This window comes from Oryza sativa, chromosome 12, assembly GCF_034140825.1.
Source record: "Oryza sativa Japonica Group chromosome 12, ASM3414082v1".
Classification (NCBI taxonomy): Eukaryota; Viridiplantae; Streptophyta; class Magnoliopsida; order Poales; family Poaceae; genus Oryza; species Oryza sativa.
Window position 1 is genome coordinate 8707111 of NC_089046.1, and position 16398 is coordinate 8723508.

Sequence of the window (16398 nt, forward strand, 5' to 3'; positions counted from 1 at the left end):
GATGTAGCCGATTTCGTTGAGTTGGTTGTGTAACCGTCTCCGGGATCAATCGACGTGCTACATAAGGATTGCCATGGTAGAGATAAGCTCTTAGATAGGCAATTGTATCTATTAATTAGATATTTTAAATAGTTTCTTTAGAGATATGTTTCGACAAGAGTCTGTTATAAAGACTTGTTCGTATCTTAGAGTTTGTTAGAGTCATGTCCGGCAAGGACAAGTCATGTACCTCGGGTATAAATATAACCCGATCCCATGTAATTAACAACAATAGTTCAATAACACTTTCGGCGCATCGCCACCCTTTTTCTACTTTCATTGTTTCGACGAGTTCTTGCTTTCAGGTTAAGCTGCATCGATTTCGATCTTCAACAAGAGGTAAACTTGTCATGACGGCTTGCGTTCTCAGGATTAGTGTTTCCATCATTATGATACTCTAATATTGTCTATGTAAATCATCGAATTATCATATATGTCCCATAATCTGTATTAATATCACAATCTATCCTGCAATCGGCCGATATCTATTATTAGATAGTAGCTGATAGAATTAGATCTCATTGTTAATTTAGATTATAGGGCATATCTACCATCTCTCAGAGGTTTTTATCATCTTGTTTAGATCTTGTATTTATTCCTATGCTTAATGTTGCATCGGTTGAGTTCGATCTATTAAGTAATATCAATAACTGCAATATCTAGCTTGTTTTATAATTACCAATCGATATAGTATCGGGGTTTCAGCTGATCTTACCTGATATAGCTACTTTATACCTTGTATGCTTGCTTGACATGCTAAATTTGCCCGTTATATTAAGATTTTATTGCATCAAAGTATATTAGGCTTGTTGTTTGATATATTTTGTCCGTTTTAATATCTTAATATAGAGATGTATCGGAGTATTAGCCGATACATGTTAGATTTATTTGATCGGCTATGCTATAAACGTATGTATAATCATTGTCTTAAAGTATCTTTAAATATAAGTGATTTATACTGTCTCGACTTGCTGTTCGATCTATCCCAATCACTTAGTTTAAGTATACTTCGAGAAAAGGATTATATATCGTTGATATCTACAGCCGATCGAGTAGATTTAACCTTACATTGCTTTATTCATTATAGCCGATCTAATGCTAAAAACATTGGCTATCGTTTATGGATTTGACCTCGGTATTCTTGTTTTCCTTTCTTGTTGATTGCAGGATCAAATCAATTGGCACGCCTTTGAACCCAAGAGCAAGATTTAGGATCTATACTAGAGTTAAGTAGATCTCCCAGGCCAGTGTGTGTTTTTCGCATCAACAGATGGGTGAGGAGGATGGTGAGGTCGTTGTCATCTCTTCTCCCCTGCGCCAGCCACTCCACTAGGAGGCACATCCATGGCGGTATCGATGGAGGTGGACGTACACAGGGGCCACAAACTGATCGGAGGGGCGCTCCTTGTGGCGGCAAGGATGGGGCACCACTGCCTGGGGAAGACTCCGCATCATGGGAAGCCAACACCACCTGCTGCCGAGGTTTCCGTCTATCCATGGCTGCCGGTCAGGGTTTAATCTTTCGTTTTTGGTGTTTGTATCGGAGGATCACTACTGGAGAAAGGAGCATTACTCCCGGTTGGTAACCCCTATAGTTTCTGTTATACAAACGGGATCACGAATCCGGGATCTTTAGTCTCGGGTGAAATAACTGGGATTAAAAATTCATCTTTAGTACTGGGACTAAAGACGGAGCCAAGGCCAGTTCTGGTTGCCTTTTCTTTTTTTTCATTGTTTTTAACATTGAATATTGATTTTATTCCATCCCCAAATCATCCCAAATCATGAAAACCAAAATCGATCATCACAGATCACAAAACAAAAGGATATCTCCAAATCCTCAAATCGATCATTTCCAAATACATCACAAATTCTAAAAAAATTACATCACAAGTTCTAAAAAATCATCACAAATACATCACATATTCACATCACACACAAACCAAATGCATCACAAATTCTAAACAAAAAATAATAACAGACCCATGCCGCCACCGCCTGCCGCGCGGCCCTCCGCACCGGCCTCCGTGCGCCTCCGCCGGCCTCCAGCCTCCGCCGCCATGCCAGTCGCCGCCCTCCGCTGGCCTCTTCCCCCGCCCCCGCCTGGCCGCCGCGAACCCTGGCCTCGCTCAATCTCCTTGCTTGGCCTCGATCTGTAGAGGAAAGGAAGGAAGGAGAGGATAAGGCAAATCGATCTGCAGAGGAAAGGATAAGAGAGAGTAGGAGTAAAGGATAAGAGAGAGAGAGAGTAAGAATAGGAAATGAGGAGTTTGCGAGGATAAGTCTTAGGGATTATATACTGTATATGTATTTTTAGGATGAGGAGTTTGGATGTTACCAATCAGGAATAAAGATCAATTTTTATTCCTAGTTGATCACACGAACAGGGAGTAAAAATCCACGGCCCCCTGATAGCCTCGGATAGAAAATGAACCGGAACTAAAGATCATTTAGGGCCGATAGATTTTTAAACTGGGATAAAAAAAATTTATCTTTAGTCCCATACTGGGACTATTGTGGTTTTTGGTCCACCCAGCAAAAGATGGTTTCTCCAGCAGTGGATGCTGATGAGGAAATTTCTGAAATTTTTAAAAAATTTAACAAAATATAATCAAATTTGAATATATATTGCCAAAATTTACGAAAAATAAAAATTTAAAATTTCAGCCGAAATGTAATCGTATCGGGGTGGTCCAAAATGACCGAAATTTTGAACCCTGCTGCCAGCCGGTGGTGCTACCTCAATACGGAAGGGAGAGATGGAGAATGACGAGCGGTCGCGACACGCGACAGGAAGCTCGTTCCATAGCAGTGTCCCTTCGTCTAGGGAGGCCAGCGCCTCGCCAGCAATGGCGTACGTGCTGCACCTTTTCCGGTGTCATGTGTGGAGAACGCCGTAATATACGCTATATAAACCATGTATTCTCTAAAAGTACGTGACACAAATTGTAATGTGATATTTATTCTCGATAAGTAAGAGCCGTACAAATAAGTAGTATGATTATCTTAAATAGGAGACCACAAATATCAAATGTCTCTCTTAAAAAAGAACCTCTTCAAGCATTTTTTAAGCAAAATCTATAAGAACAGTTTGTGATTCAATAAGTTGTTCTTCTCATCTTCTTTTGTTCTTTTTTAGCACCCAACAAATGCTTTTTGGCAACATTATAATTCCTAAATTAATTATTTAGTGAATTAAACAACAAGAACAGACGAAACCATACTAATTTTGGAACTAAAATTTAGTCTAAATAGATGAAAATGAGATTACTAAAAGATCAGAACATCTGAAGTCCTCACCAAGTCACGATGAGGCGGATTAGCGGATCGATCTGTGATTAGCACACGGATCAGCGATTCGGCCGAGCGAAGCCGTCTCGCCGCTGCCCGAGCGCGCTGCCGTGCGGGGCGCAGTGAAGGCGGCGGTGGGGCATCATGCAGACACGCGCTGAGCTTCTGGAAGACTTTGTCGGTGGCGGCATCAGGAACGGGGCGACGGGCACGTCGTGCTCAGGGTCGAGTACGGAGGTGGACATCGTGCGCCAAGCTCTCCTCACCGTGCGCTTGGTGCCGGTGGGGGTTCAGGCTCCATGGCGATGTGCATGCTGGTGGTGCCTGACTTCACCTCGTCGCGTGGTTCCACCAAGACTCGTCGATGGCAAGCCTCGTCTCCCCCAAACGCTCCTCTTTGTGGTTCTTCATCTTGCTTCCCAGATCGCTAAAGGTGTTCTGGGGTTTCAAGGTGAAGAGTACACTCGTCGCCACATCCCGGCTGCCTGATTCGTAGATCCTTTCGTTCCTGCGACCCTCTAGCTGTTCGTTGTGGATGGTGGTAGAGGGATCTATTTCGGGACCGATAAGGTAATACGGCAGGCTGCAATTGAAGGGGGCGGATGCCGACTTTCTTCTCATCCTTTTAGTGGCTACTTCTCGCGATGATGTTTTCTTCATCATAAGGCAGCGATGTTCAGATCTACTATAGACCATCGTCAACTTGACTTCGATTCAAGGTATCGCTTATCTATGTCTCATCCTTTAGATCTACCCTATGGATTTTGGGCATGTGCCTTTTTGGCTTCTCGCGACATTATCTTCGTACGGTGTTTAGCTATAGCCTATGAATTTTGGGTGTGTGCCTTTTTGGCTTCTCGCGACATTATCTTCGAAGGGTATCTATAGAAGGATGCAGGTAATGATGTTCGTGGCCTTTTGTGATTGTGTTAAGTTTGGGGTATGGAGGTTCTGTCTCGGAATAAGGGGGCAACAATACTAGTGGGCTTCATTCAGGCGGTACTTCTTACTAATTCTTTAACTCCGGGGTTAAATCCCTAAGTCTGACCTTAGTTGGTTGTACTTGGCAATGGATTTCTTTCCTTCTTGAAGGCATTGTCTGGAGTTCACATAATTTCCCTGGGTGAAACTTATGGTCTGATCTTAGTTGATTGGAACATGACAATGATGACGCGTGCGCGCGTCATTTCCTCATTAGAGGCATTGTTTTAAAGGAAGTCCGTATGATAGTCTAAGAGTGTTGTTTTGGTGGAGATAAGAGACGCTGCGGCACGGTTGTAATAGTTGTGTCGTTTTTTTTTCCTTTTCTTTTATAATATTGATAGGCTGTGTGCATCCTAGCTATGCAGAGGCCAAGGGTGGTCTTAGAAAAATTGTATCCTCTCGATGTAATTGTTTAAGATCAATAAAACTCTCTACGATCTAAAAAAAAGTCACGATGAGACATCCCGCCGTCGTCCTTTCCCGTCGCGGTGTGGGCTGTGTGGCGCCGGTGGTCGGCCGACGCGCGCGTCACGATCTCAGGGAGTCATCGAGTCAGAGAAACGCCGAGCAGAGAGAACGAACCGACCATCGGTGTGACTTATGTGGAAGATATAGAAAAAAAAATGGAAATTGTTTGCTCTCATGTAAGAGTTAGATCTACACATGCTCTAAAAAGTACACATTAAATTTAGAGTTAACCTATTATACAAGTTAACTCTAAAGTGGTAGCAAGTAGTGAGCTCTACTGGTAAACTTGTTTTTAGGGTGCTTTTATTTTCAGCAAGATTGCATTTTTAATACAGCTATTCCCTATCTGAAATGACATTGCTACACTACGCCATCACTAGAGCAACAGCTTTCAGGTGTTGAGATGTTCATCCACAAGAAATATAGTCCAAAAATTCGTTTTGCTCTTAGGTCCATATGTGGGCATCCTTTTCTCAATTAACGTAGGTATTCCACTATTCTTTGCACCTTACAAGACCCATTTAGTATTGCACCTTATAAGAGTTTGCACAGTCATTCACGAAATTTTTCATAAATGAAACATATCACTGGGAATTCATTCCATCCAATGGTACTTATGAAATTAAGAAAAATATTGAATTAATGATACTCCAATCAGAACAAATAGTCTGTGACTAATATACTTTAATCGAAAAACAAACTAGCTAGATTTGGAACCAAGTACGGCTCCACACTTATAAATCCCTTTTTTTGGTATTATTCAATTAAGTAAAATACTAAATTTGGACTCCAGCAAGAACAAATCGCCTGTGATTAATTCTTATTTTCGTATTTATTAAATCATTAAAAGCTATTACTGAAACACCAAGCCAGGTGTATCATGAAATTCATTTCTTACGAATTTTAAAGTAATTAAATCATTAAAAAGCTAACTACTGGAGAAACCATCTTTCGTGGGTTGGGCAAAAACCACAATAGTCCTTGTTCAACTAAAAACCGGGACTAAAACCCATTTTTAGTCCCGGTTTATAGGTTCAGAGGTTTATTAGATCATTTTTAGTCCCGATTCAATAACTATCAGGCTGTGTTAGGCACCGAGCGAACTTTAGTCCTGGTTGGTGATAACAACCAGGACTAAAGATCACATGTTTGATCCTGGTTGGTATTAAATATCTCTCTTCCACATCTCGCTTTCTCTCTCTTCCTTTATCACACTCCATATTATCTTATCCTCTCCTCCTCCACTCCTTCTCGGTCTCTTCTTCGCCCGACTCGGAGGCCTCCTCCCTTCCACTCTCCCTCCCGTTCGCCTCTCCCTCCTCCTCCTCTGATTCCCTCCTCCCCTTCCCCTCTCCCTCCTACCTCTACGTCGCGGCGGTGACGACAGCCCTGAGATCTGTGTTGTTTTTTTATGTGAATGTGTGGTGATATGTAGATTTTTTAGAGATGTTTTTGCGAATTTGTGGATGATTAATTTTGTCTTGCGAGTTTGGCCTATGAATGTTTATTTGATCTGTGAGTTTGGTATGTGCGTTGATCTGTGAATATTTATTTGATATGTGAGTTCGGCGTGAAATCAACATGCAAACAACGAAACAAAAGAAAAAAAAACTCTTTTGCACCAACCGGGACCAAAGATGGCTATCTATAGTCCCGGTTGGTGTTACTATCTTTAGTCCCGGTTGAAAACAACTAGGACTAAAGATGGATATTTTTAGTTCCGGATTGGTTGTCCCGATTGCATATTAAAAGGGGTTGCAAATCGTGAGTAAAGATGGGTTTTTCACTAGTGCTACTATTTCTACATAATATTTGTTAATTATGTTTTCCAATATTATTAGAATGTAAAAAATCTGTACTGAAGACTCCAAACCGAGTGCAACTTGGTACTTATAAATTCTAAATTTCTGAATTAATTAAGGAAAATAAATTGTGAATCCGACATGGGTGCAGATTGGTAATTATTAATTAATTACATAACGTTTAGTTAATTAAGAAATATATTGAAGAAGTACAAATTGATGATTAGCAATTCCATTTTTTAAAAAATATTAAATGAATAAAATTCAAAGTAATAGAAGAAATGTTCGAATGGAAGACATAATTGTGTAATAAGTATTTTTATTATTGGAACTATAAATAAAATAATTAAAAAGCTATTATTCAAACATGATATATGTTAATTAGGATTTCCAAGATTATAAATCATAAATATCGACAATTAAGACTCTAGACTGATTGCAACTTGGTACTTACCAATTCAAAGTAGAGTTAGTTATTAGCTATTTCAATTTATTAAAATATTAAATTAATAGGATTCAAAGTATTATAAGAAATGTTAGAATGGAATATAATTCTGTAATAAGTAGTTCATCATTGGAACTATAAATAAAATAAAATTACTTTTTAAACCTTGGAGCAATATCACCAGCTGGAAAACATATGATGGAATTTCGTCAAATTGCTAGCATGCTCATCCACTTGCTCTTTTTTCTATAGAACATTACAGCAAAGTCCACATATATATATACATATATATATATATATATATATATATATACATGTATATATACACATATATACATATATACATATATATACATATATATATATACACATACACACACACACACACACACACACACACACACACACACACACACACACACACACACACACACACACACACACACACACACACACACACACACACACCCACACACACACACACACACACACACACACACACACACACACACACACACACACACACACACACATATATATATATATATATATATATATATATATATATATATATATATATATATCTTCAATGAACATAAACACAGTGTATTCGATCAATAACAATAATCCGTGCAATGCACGGGTTATCGGCTAGTGATTCATAATTCACCAGGTCAAGACACTGCCCCATGACATTGTGCCTTTCTGCTCTTTACCAAATTTGTGTTGTCTATTTGTTTTGTTCATCCAGAACAAATATTTTCTTTACAATGGGCCACAGACAAATGGAAGGGCGGTATTACAGAGGCAATTGTGGTTGTGGTGTGGCACATCTAATATGTGCAGGGCAAACAATACACGGTGTTCCCTTGCTTACAGGCTATTTAATGGTCGGAGTTGACGACGTGCCAAGCCAATACAGAGGTCATGTGCTAGAATTTCCTCTAGAGGAAGGTGTAGACAGTCTAGGCGATACTTTTCATGATGTGATCCTATGGCCCAAACGCTACATCGTTGTCACGTCGAACGAATGGACTGGCGATCCAAGTAACGGCGGTTCCAGCCATACAGGCGAGTGGTGTCCAGGTGTAGCACCTTCTCCGCATCGATAGAGGAACCCCAGCCCACCCCCTCCTCATGATAACACACCGAGTCAACCACGGCCTCCAGAGAAGTCCCGAGTCCACCCCCACCCCAAAAAAGGGTTAATTGGAATCATGCCATTACAAATTTTGTGGTTTTGAAATATGTCATTACTATTTAGATAAATGGAACCATGCCACTGCAAGAAGGTTATAATTGGATACATGCCATTCTATACAGATGGGACAAGTTTTAAAACGTTTTTTGTCACCGTATTTTTTATAGGACTAAAATGCCCTTTCCTCCACAAGCTCCATCACCGCCGCCGTCTTCTAGCTTCGATCGTCGTCGCCGGCCTCATCTTCAAGCTCCGTCACCACTGTCATCACCCATCGCAGCCACAGTCTCCACCGCTGCTGTCGTGCGCCACATCTTCCGCCTCCATCGCCGTTGTGGGCCTCATCCATAGCATCCGTCGCCGTCGTCGCGCGCCCCAGCCGCCGCTTGCACCACCGCCGCCCTAGCTAGCTGCGGCCTCGTTAGTAGCAGCCCACCGAGCGCGTTGCAGGTGGCAGCGACGGCGAGGACGCCGCCGCCCAGGCCCCTGCGGAATTACCCCCCTCCCCGAGCTCCGACGCCGCCGTGCCGAGTCCTCTGCTGCTTTTCTCCTCCTTCCTGGCATGCTGAATGAAGTGGCACAAAGGGCGGATCCGGCGGCCACCTCCTGCCCCACCTTGGAGAGCTCTGATGCCGCCGCTGACCTGAGCTCCATCCCCCCATCACAGGGAGGTGGATCTAGGGACTAGGGAGGTAGGGAGGTGGCCGGACTAGGGAGGTGGCCGGACTCCATGGCAGCAGCGGTGGGTTGTGGGATAGAGGAGTAGCGCACGGGAATGGGGCGTGGAGGTCGCTGTTGCCGTCACCGTTCCCCGTTGCTAGCCATGCCTGCCTCCTCGGGGGGAACTGCGTCCGCCAGTCGTCGGCACCGCTCCCGGCGGCGGCATTGAGCAAGTGGGCTTTGGTAGCATCGGAACTCGGGGAGCGGATGATGGGGCAGCGCGGCTAGCTGGCGGCGTGCGGCTGGCCGGCGACGTGCGGCTGGCTGGCGGTGTGTGGCTGGCCAGCGGCGTCGGTACTCGACGCGGGCGAGAACGAGAAGAGGAGAAGACTGGGATGTGGGAGAGAAGAGATGGAAGACAGGGCCCACATGTCAGCGAGTTGGAGACGGGGGCAGTTTGGGCAATACGAAATTACAATGGTCTGCACGTGGGCCCAACGGTCTCCAGGGCGTAGAAAATGGCATGTATCAGATAGAGAAAGAATTGTAATGGCATATTCCCAATTAGGTGAACTAGGAAGGTGGCCCGCGCGTATGCGCGGGCACTTGTATTATTAAAAGGTAAGATTTTTACTGTTTGTTCAAAAATTTTGTCCGATAGATTATGTGCAAACTAAAGTTCAGATACTGTTATTGTGTAATAATTTAAAGGTTCTATTTTTCTTAAACAAACTTTTGAGTAGGAGGTACTTACGACTTTTAAATCATGTTCTTTTTCTCGAGTAAATAATAAACTATTACTTGTAGTATTGCTACAAATGAAAAAGTGAGAGCAAGATACTTAAAATTCTTGTGATTAAATCATCTCATGAAGGTGCATGATACAATAAGAAAGGGAGAGAAGCGTATACATGGAGAAAAAGAAGAAAGGGAAAAATGGAAAAAAGGGAGGGGAAGCGTAGGTACCCATGTACGTAGGTGCGTACCGAAGGTGGAGAGGTGGAACCTCGTAGTATTTAGTTTGTTCTAAGATCAATTTAATCTAATAGTTTATAATATTGGACCCATTTATTTAAGTGAAAATCAAGTAATAGATACTTTGCTTTTTTTCTTAGAATTTCTAATATTTTCTCTAATTTACTAGAGCACCACGTGGCAGCTTGAGGGCATTTTAAGAAATTTTAATGGACTTACCACATGTAATTAGAATATTAACCATGTAATATATATGTATGGGATATATGTTAATATTCATTCTAACTTCGTCCATGTTTATATACAGACCTATTTACAATTGTTTATAGTAGCTCCTACAGATTCATCTTACGACTTTGATTATGCGTTGATCACCAATTTACTTATCACCATGACTCGCATGAAAAAATTATGTACTACCTAGGGTTTAGGGTTTAGGACAACTGAAATTGATGAATTATCTGATTTATGTGATAGCTATTTGAGATTATAAATGAATGAATTTACTTTTAGAAAGTTAAAAAGATATTTAAGAAAAGCACCATTTAGAAACTTGGAAAGCGTGGAGCGTTCAAACGAAAATCCAAAAGATGGAATCAGGGAAAAAATAGGGCCTTAAACTCCCTTATAACACTCTTATCCTAGTAAGAGTTATATTAATATTCGTTAATATTGTGCTCACATTTGTAATATAATGATTTGTTTCAATTGTACGAACAAATAATACAAAATATGAATACAACATAACACAAAACATTATAATTATTATGTAATCAACTATCAATTTCGGCTTAAACAGAGCTAAGTGTTCCCACGATGCTTAATTCTTCTCTCACTGCATCACACATTTAATTTTCTTTTCATGTTATTAACAAAATCGGTAGCGCTGCAGCGGTCATGATCACCTGAGATGCCTCAGACATGACGCTTTGTTACACATGCGAAAGGAAAAGGTGTAGACGTGTATTATGCAGCGGGCCAAAAAGAGAACTTTAGACACTTTAGTTATTAATAATAGATCCGATGATTTAAATAATGGGTCGTACTTGTTCTAGTGTAAATGTAAATTAGTTAATATATATTTTAAATTGTTAATTTAATGGGTACACAATATAATGGTGTAGACTTTATTTTAAAACAACGTATTATTTGAGAATAATAGTCCAAAGTAATTATAAAAATAGATCCAATGATTTAAATAATGGGTCTATCTGTTTAAGTGCATGTATATATTAGTTAATATAGATATTAAATTGTTTATTTGATAGGTACACAATATAATTGTGTAAATTTTATTTTAAAATAGTGCATTATTTGAAAATAATAGTACAAAGTAATGAGTACACCGGTTTAAGTGGAAGCTATCTTACATTATTGATTTAATGGGTAAACATATAATATGGTGTAAATTTTATTTTCAAAGATTATAGAGCTAATTTAGTTATCTGTGTTTATAAAGAGTTATATGATGGTATATTCTTTATTTGTAAAATTATCAATTGTATATAAATGGAAAAAAGAAGTAAAAAAGGAAACAAAAGGGAGGGAGGCGTACGTACGTACGTACGTGACCTACCTATGCACGTATAAAGAGGAGAGGTGGGACCCATAGTATGTGGTTTGTTTTAAGATTAATTTCATCTAACGGTGTATAATATCGGACCCACCAATTTAAGTGAAAATGAAGGGGTGGATGTTTTTCTTTTTTCTTAGAATTTCTAGGATTTTCTCTAATTTATTAGAGCGCCACGTGGCAGCTTGAGAGCGTTTGTAGGAAGTTTAATGAACTTTTAGTATATAATAATAGAAGATAGATAGATTGTGATGGTATTTTTCAAAACTGGTAAATTTGTAATGGTATGGTTCTAATTAACCCCCCAAAAAATACTCAACAACAAGTGCATCGCAAAGGTCTACTTCATCGAACAAGTCGTGACGCCATCCAACCAAGGCAGACTCAGTTTCAGTGCCGACAACGGGCCTGCCTAAGAAGATGGTGAGTGGCAGCGCCAGTTTGCTTTTTGGCCCTAAGAAGCCTGAGGAACTGAAGATTCCAATTCCAAAGTCAGCGATCGATCATTTTATAAAGTGCGCACGGCTGAAGCCACCGAAGAAACCTATATCGGACTTTTGGGGAACTATTAGAAACAAGGATCTGCATGATCAGGCTAAGGAGTAGTTCATTGCAGAGAAAGCGGCCAATGAAGTGACATTCTGTAAATCAGCCGGTCAAGACAACCTAGAAGATCTAGATAATCATCTAGAAGCTGAAGTGGTATTGCAGTACTAACCTGGAAAACCCCTGGTCGTTAACTTAGAAACTCATTGACTAGGAACTCTAACGTGCTGGCTGCATAACTGGTATTTGGAGACGGCCACACGGGGTCAACAAATGATCTGTGCGCCAAAGAAAGCTAAATTGGTGTATGCGACAATTGAAAATTTTCTGGGTTGGATGTGAAATGTATGTGAATGTGAATATGAAATATGAATTTTCTGTGAATGCTAGGATGCTGGGATTATTTCTAGGTTGCTGGGATCATTTTGCAGTGGGTGTGGCTAGCAATTTTTTGAGGTTAGCATCCTCATCCGTGTCGGGCCAAAAAAAACCATCACTAGCATAGACATTGGTGTCGGGTATTACTGCCGACCCGTCACCGATGATCATCCGTGATGAGCTCTAAAAGATTCCGACAAAGGTGACGGCAACACCTTTATTAGGTTGCAATTGGAACTAGTCACCGATGATCATGATGGGATCTAAACGAATCCGACAAAGGGGACGACAACACCTTTGTCAGGTTGCAAGTGGACCCCGTCACCGATGACATGTCCGTGATGGGCTGGAGAACCTATCGGTGAAGGGTGGGATTTGGGGCCTGACAAAGATATCTATTGTTGATGACAGCATCTGACCAATAATTAGTGACCACACACTTTTGCAACATAGATGAGTTTCCGGCCCGTTACGGATGACAGGTTCCATAGTAGTGGTTATTTCTTGGATCCTATATCCATTCGGTTGATTTTATTGGGCATGTTTGGTTGATTGCCATTTGGTTGCATTTTGACGATGGACACCTCTTGCCAAGTTGCCATACCAAAAATAAAAAAAAAAACAGGGCTGTCCATCTCCACAATTTTTTTTTGCTGGCAAAGTGGCAATTGCTTCATTTGGTTCACTGCCAAAGTAGCATTCTAACACTGGGCTAAAAGAAATAATTTGTGCCAAAGTTAAAAAAAAATTTTGCAACAAAACAGAAACCACTACTATTGTGCCAAAAAAATTTTTTTTGGGCTACAAAACAGAAACCACTACTATTTTGGCAGTGCCAATCTTTTGGCCTTGCTGAGTTTTGTAACAATCCTAACGAATTAACCCGTAGTCTTTATGTAGCTACATATCGCCTAAACAGGGCGAGCTAGTTAAATAGTACTGGACCCTTTTATCTCTTTATTTGAAAAGCGGTATAATATCATAACTCATCTACACATTCTGCACTCAAATATTAGAAATAACATAGATCGAGATTAGCAATCTTAATACTTTATACAGAGTATATCATACTTTTTATACATAATCATCTGGGGCTAACTGTTTAATAACCACAGATTCAATTCCAACTATGTCATTTCAGATCAGCTCATCATCCAAGTGACCAGTGTCCATCAACGAACACCTGAATTGTGATGTTCAGATGCCTTCCGCTTGTTCTTTCTCCATTCCCACGGCTTCTCAGGGTTATCATATGCCCAAAGCCCTTGTCGTGCATCACGTGCCATTTTTTCCCACTTCACAATCAGAGGGAAAAGAAATAACCAAAGCAGTTCCATCATAAAATGCACACAAATACGCACACCGTATGCCTATAGAGTTCTCAAATGAGATTGGAATTTCAACTGCATGGCAATTTTTTTTCCAAAAATTAAGTTCAAAATAGAGAACTACTGTTTAAAGTTGGATCTTCGAGGTATCAAGTACAAGATCTACACTCTTTTATGTTCCAAATAATCAACATGGAAAGAAAAGAACATGCAGTGATGCACCAAACTGTTGTAATTTCAACATAAATTGAATTTGAACTGAAAATTATACAGGAAGATATGATAAATCGAACATAAATACTATATTAAAGAAAACCAGAAGTCGTGTTGATTCGTTGTGCACGCGCGGTAATATGATCCGTTACTTTCATACTGCAAGTATGACTAACAATTTGAGAGTCTTAAGGTGCTAATAATATTTATCATTTTCAAAGTTCAAAACGGAATATACACATAGCAGAATATATATATGAATATCGCAATTAAAGAATATACTTAAATATACTCCATAGCTTCTTACCTTCGCAAATTGTGGCCGTTTGTCATAGTTCTTGAAATGCCAGGCATGACCAGTCACCAGCATTTGCTCCTGAAATTAAAGATTACACCACATTCACCATCGTTTCCATCCAAACAAAATTATTCAACTAAAAGCAATAACTAATGAAACAATGGTGTATGGCTTTCTGTCCACCTGGATGAAAACACCACCACAATGGATATCACACACGAAGCGCTTAAATTGGTCCTGCCTGTTAGGAAACCTATGGGCTTGGGCCCATAAAGACCCAGCCCATATATACTAATTGGGCCCACACCGAAACCTTCCATATCTGGAGGAAGGCTATATAAGGAGGAGAGGGGTGCTCATTTGTGTACACTTGTGCTTGAGGATGATAGAATGATGAATGAGAAAAGAGTCTCACCCCTACATCTTGTGTCTCTACTTTTCTAGAATTACGGGACCCTCTTGGACTACTTCGTGCACGACGTTCTACCGGAGACCGAGGAAGAAGGGTAAGAACTCGTAGTTTCATTTTGCATCTCGCCGATTCAATCGCGAAAATGAATTCCTCTCCTCGTTCTCATTCCGTTCTAGTTTCCTGGACAAATCTGCTACCGCCGACTTGCAGTCGCCGGCGAAAGCCGATTAGCGATATCCCGGAAAAGCTAGCTGGCTGAGCGCGTCCCTCCGCGCCATGCCGCACACGGATACCCCGGCGACAGGCCACATCGTCCTGGACGCACGCCGGCCACCGCACCCCCATGGCTGCACTCGCGCCATCACTGGCAGCCGTTCGCGCTCGCCATGCATGGCCATCGCCTCACTGCAACTAGGGCACGCAGCAAGCCCGTGCCGGACGCATGCGCCATGGCAACTAACAGCAAAACAGGTGAGGAAAACAAATGAAACAAGACAAAGAAGAAGAACAAGAAAAAGACGCCAATGGAGACGTCGGCCACGCGCCGGCCACCGCATGGCCTCGCCGCCGCACGGCCGTGCTGAACCGCGCCACTGCACCGAACTCCACGGCATCACGACTGGTCATCGCTCATCCGCGCCCTGCACAGAGGCCGCCGCTGGCAGCACCCACGCTGCAGCCGTTGTCGGCGCACGGCCGCAGCCGAGCCGCGCCACCATTCTGGCCGCGGCCGCCGCGCCTCCCCGACCACACGAAGTTAACGGGAAGAGAAAAGAAGAAAAGAAGAAAATTGAAAAAAAAAGGAAAAAAGAAAAACAGGAGGTAGCGCCGGCCGCCGCCCGGCGCCGGACGCCGGCCTCGCCACGCCGCGCGCCGCGCCGCCTCACCGGATAGTCGCGCCGCTGCTCCGGCCGCGGCCGCCGACACATCCTAGCCACCGCGCCCGCTGGCCCGCGCTCGCGCCACCGCACGGCCGCGTCCGCCGGCCCGCACTCCTGCCGCCGCACGGCCGCGCCCACCACCCGGCCTCCTCGCCGCCGCGCCCCGCATGGCCACCGCACGTACGTGCGGCGCCCCGCGAAACCGTCCGTGCACGCCGGACCGCGCGTCCGTGCTCTGGCAACGTCGCGTCGCCGCCGCGAGCCACGCCACCCCGTCTCCATCACCTCCCGGCTGGCCGCCGTGCCGCCGCCCCGGCTGGCGCCTCACCGCCGCCGGCTTGGCCGCCCCGCGCCACATCCGCATGGCCGCGCCGCCGTCCCGCTCCGTCCCCACCTCGCCGCGCCATTGGCCGCTTGGCCGCGCGCCGGCCGCCGCCGCGGCCGCCCTCGCCACACGGCCGCGCGCCGGCCGCTGCCGCCGCCGTGAAGGCCATAGATGGCATCGGCATCAGAGGAGGAAAAGAAGGAGAAAAGAAGGAAAGAGAAGAAGAAAAGGAAAGAAAAAGAAAAAAAGGGAAAGAATCCTGTGATTTTGTAAAAATGCCCTTTCTGTTTTTGGAAATTAAGTGCATGTTTCTCTGCATTGGAATCTTTGCATTTTCAACCCTGAATTTTCAAGAAAACATACAAATAACTCTCTGCATTTGGGATAATTGTTTGAATGGCATTCGGAATTTGCAAATATCACCAAAATCATATTCTCGCATAAAAGAACCACGGGACATTGAATTTCGACCCGACTTTGTATTTCAGGTACCTTTATTGCTGATGTTTATGATTATGAAATTTAATTATCGCATTTACGATTATTGATTATTTGATGTTTTTATTACTTATAATTAAT

At 42.5% G+C, this 16398-nt stretch overlaps 1 long non-coding RNA gene across 1 annotated transcript; it reads right to left on the reverse strand.

The window, feature by feature from the left end:
• Positions 1-13374: 13374 nt before the first annotated feature.
• On the reverse strand, positions 13375-15488 carry LOC107279725 (uncharacterized). Its single transcript, XR_003239950.2, has 2 exons — positions 14211-15488; positions 13375-13657 (listed from the first exon to the last, which is right to left on the reverse strand). It is a non-coding gene; the product is annotated as an uncharacterized lncRNA (long non-coding RNA).
• Positions 15489-16398: the final 910 nt, after the last annotated feature.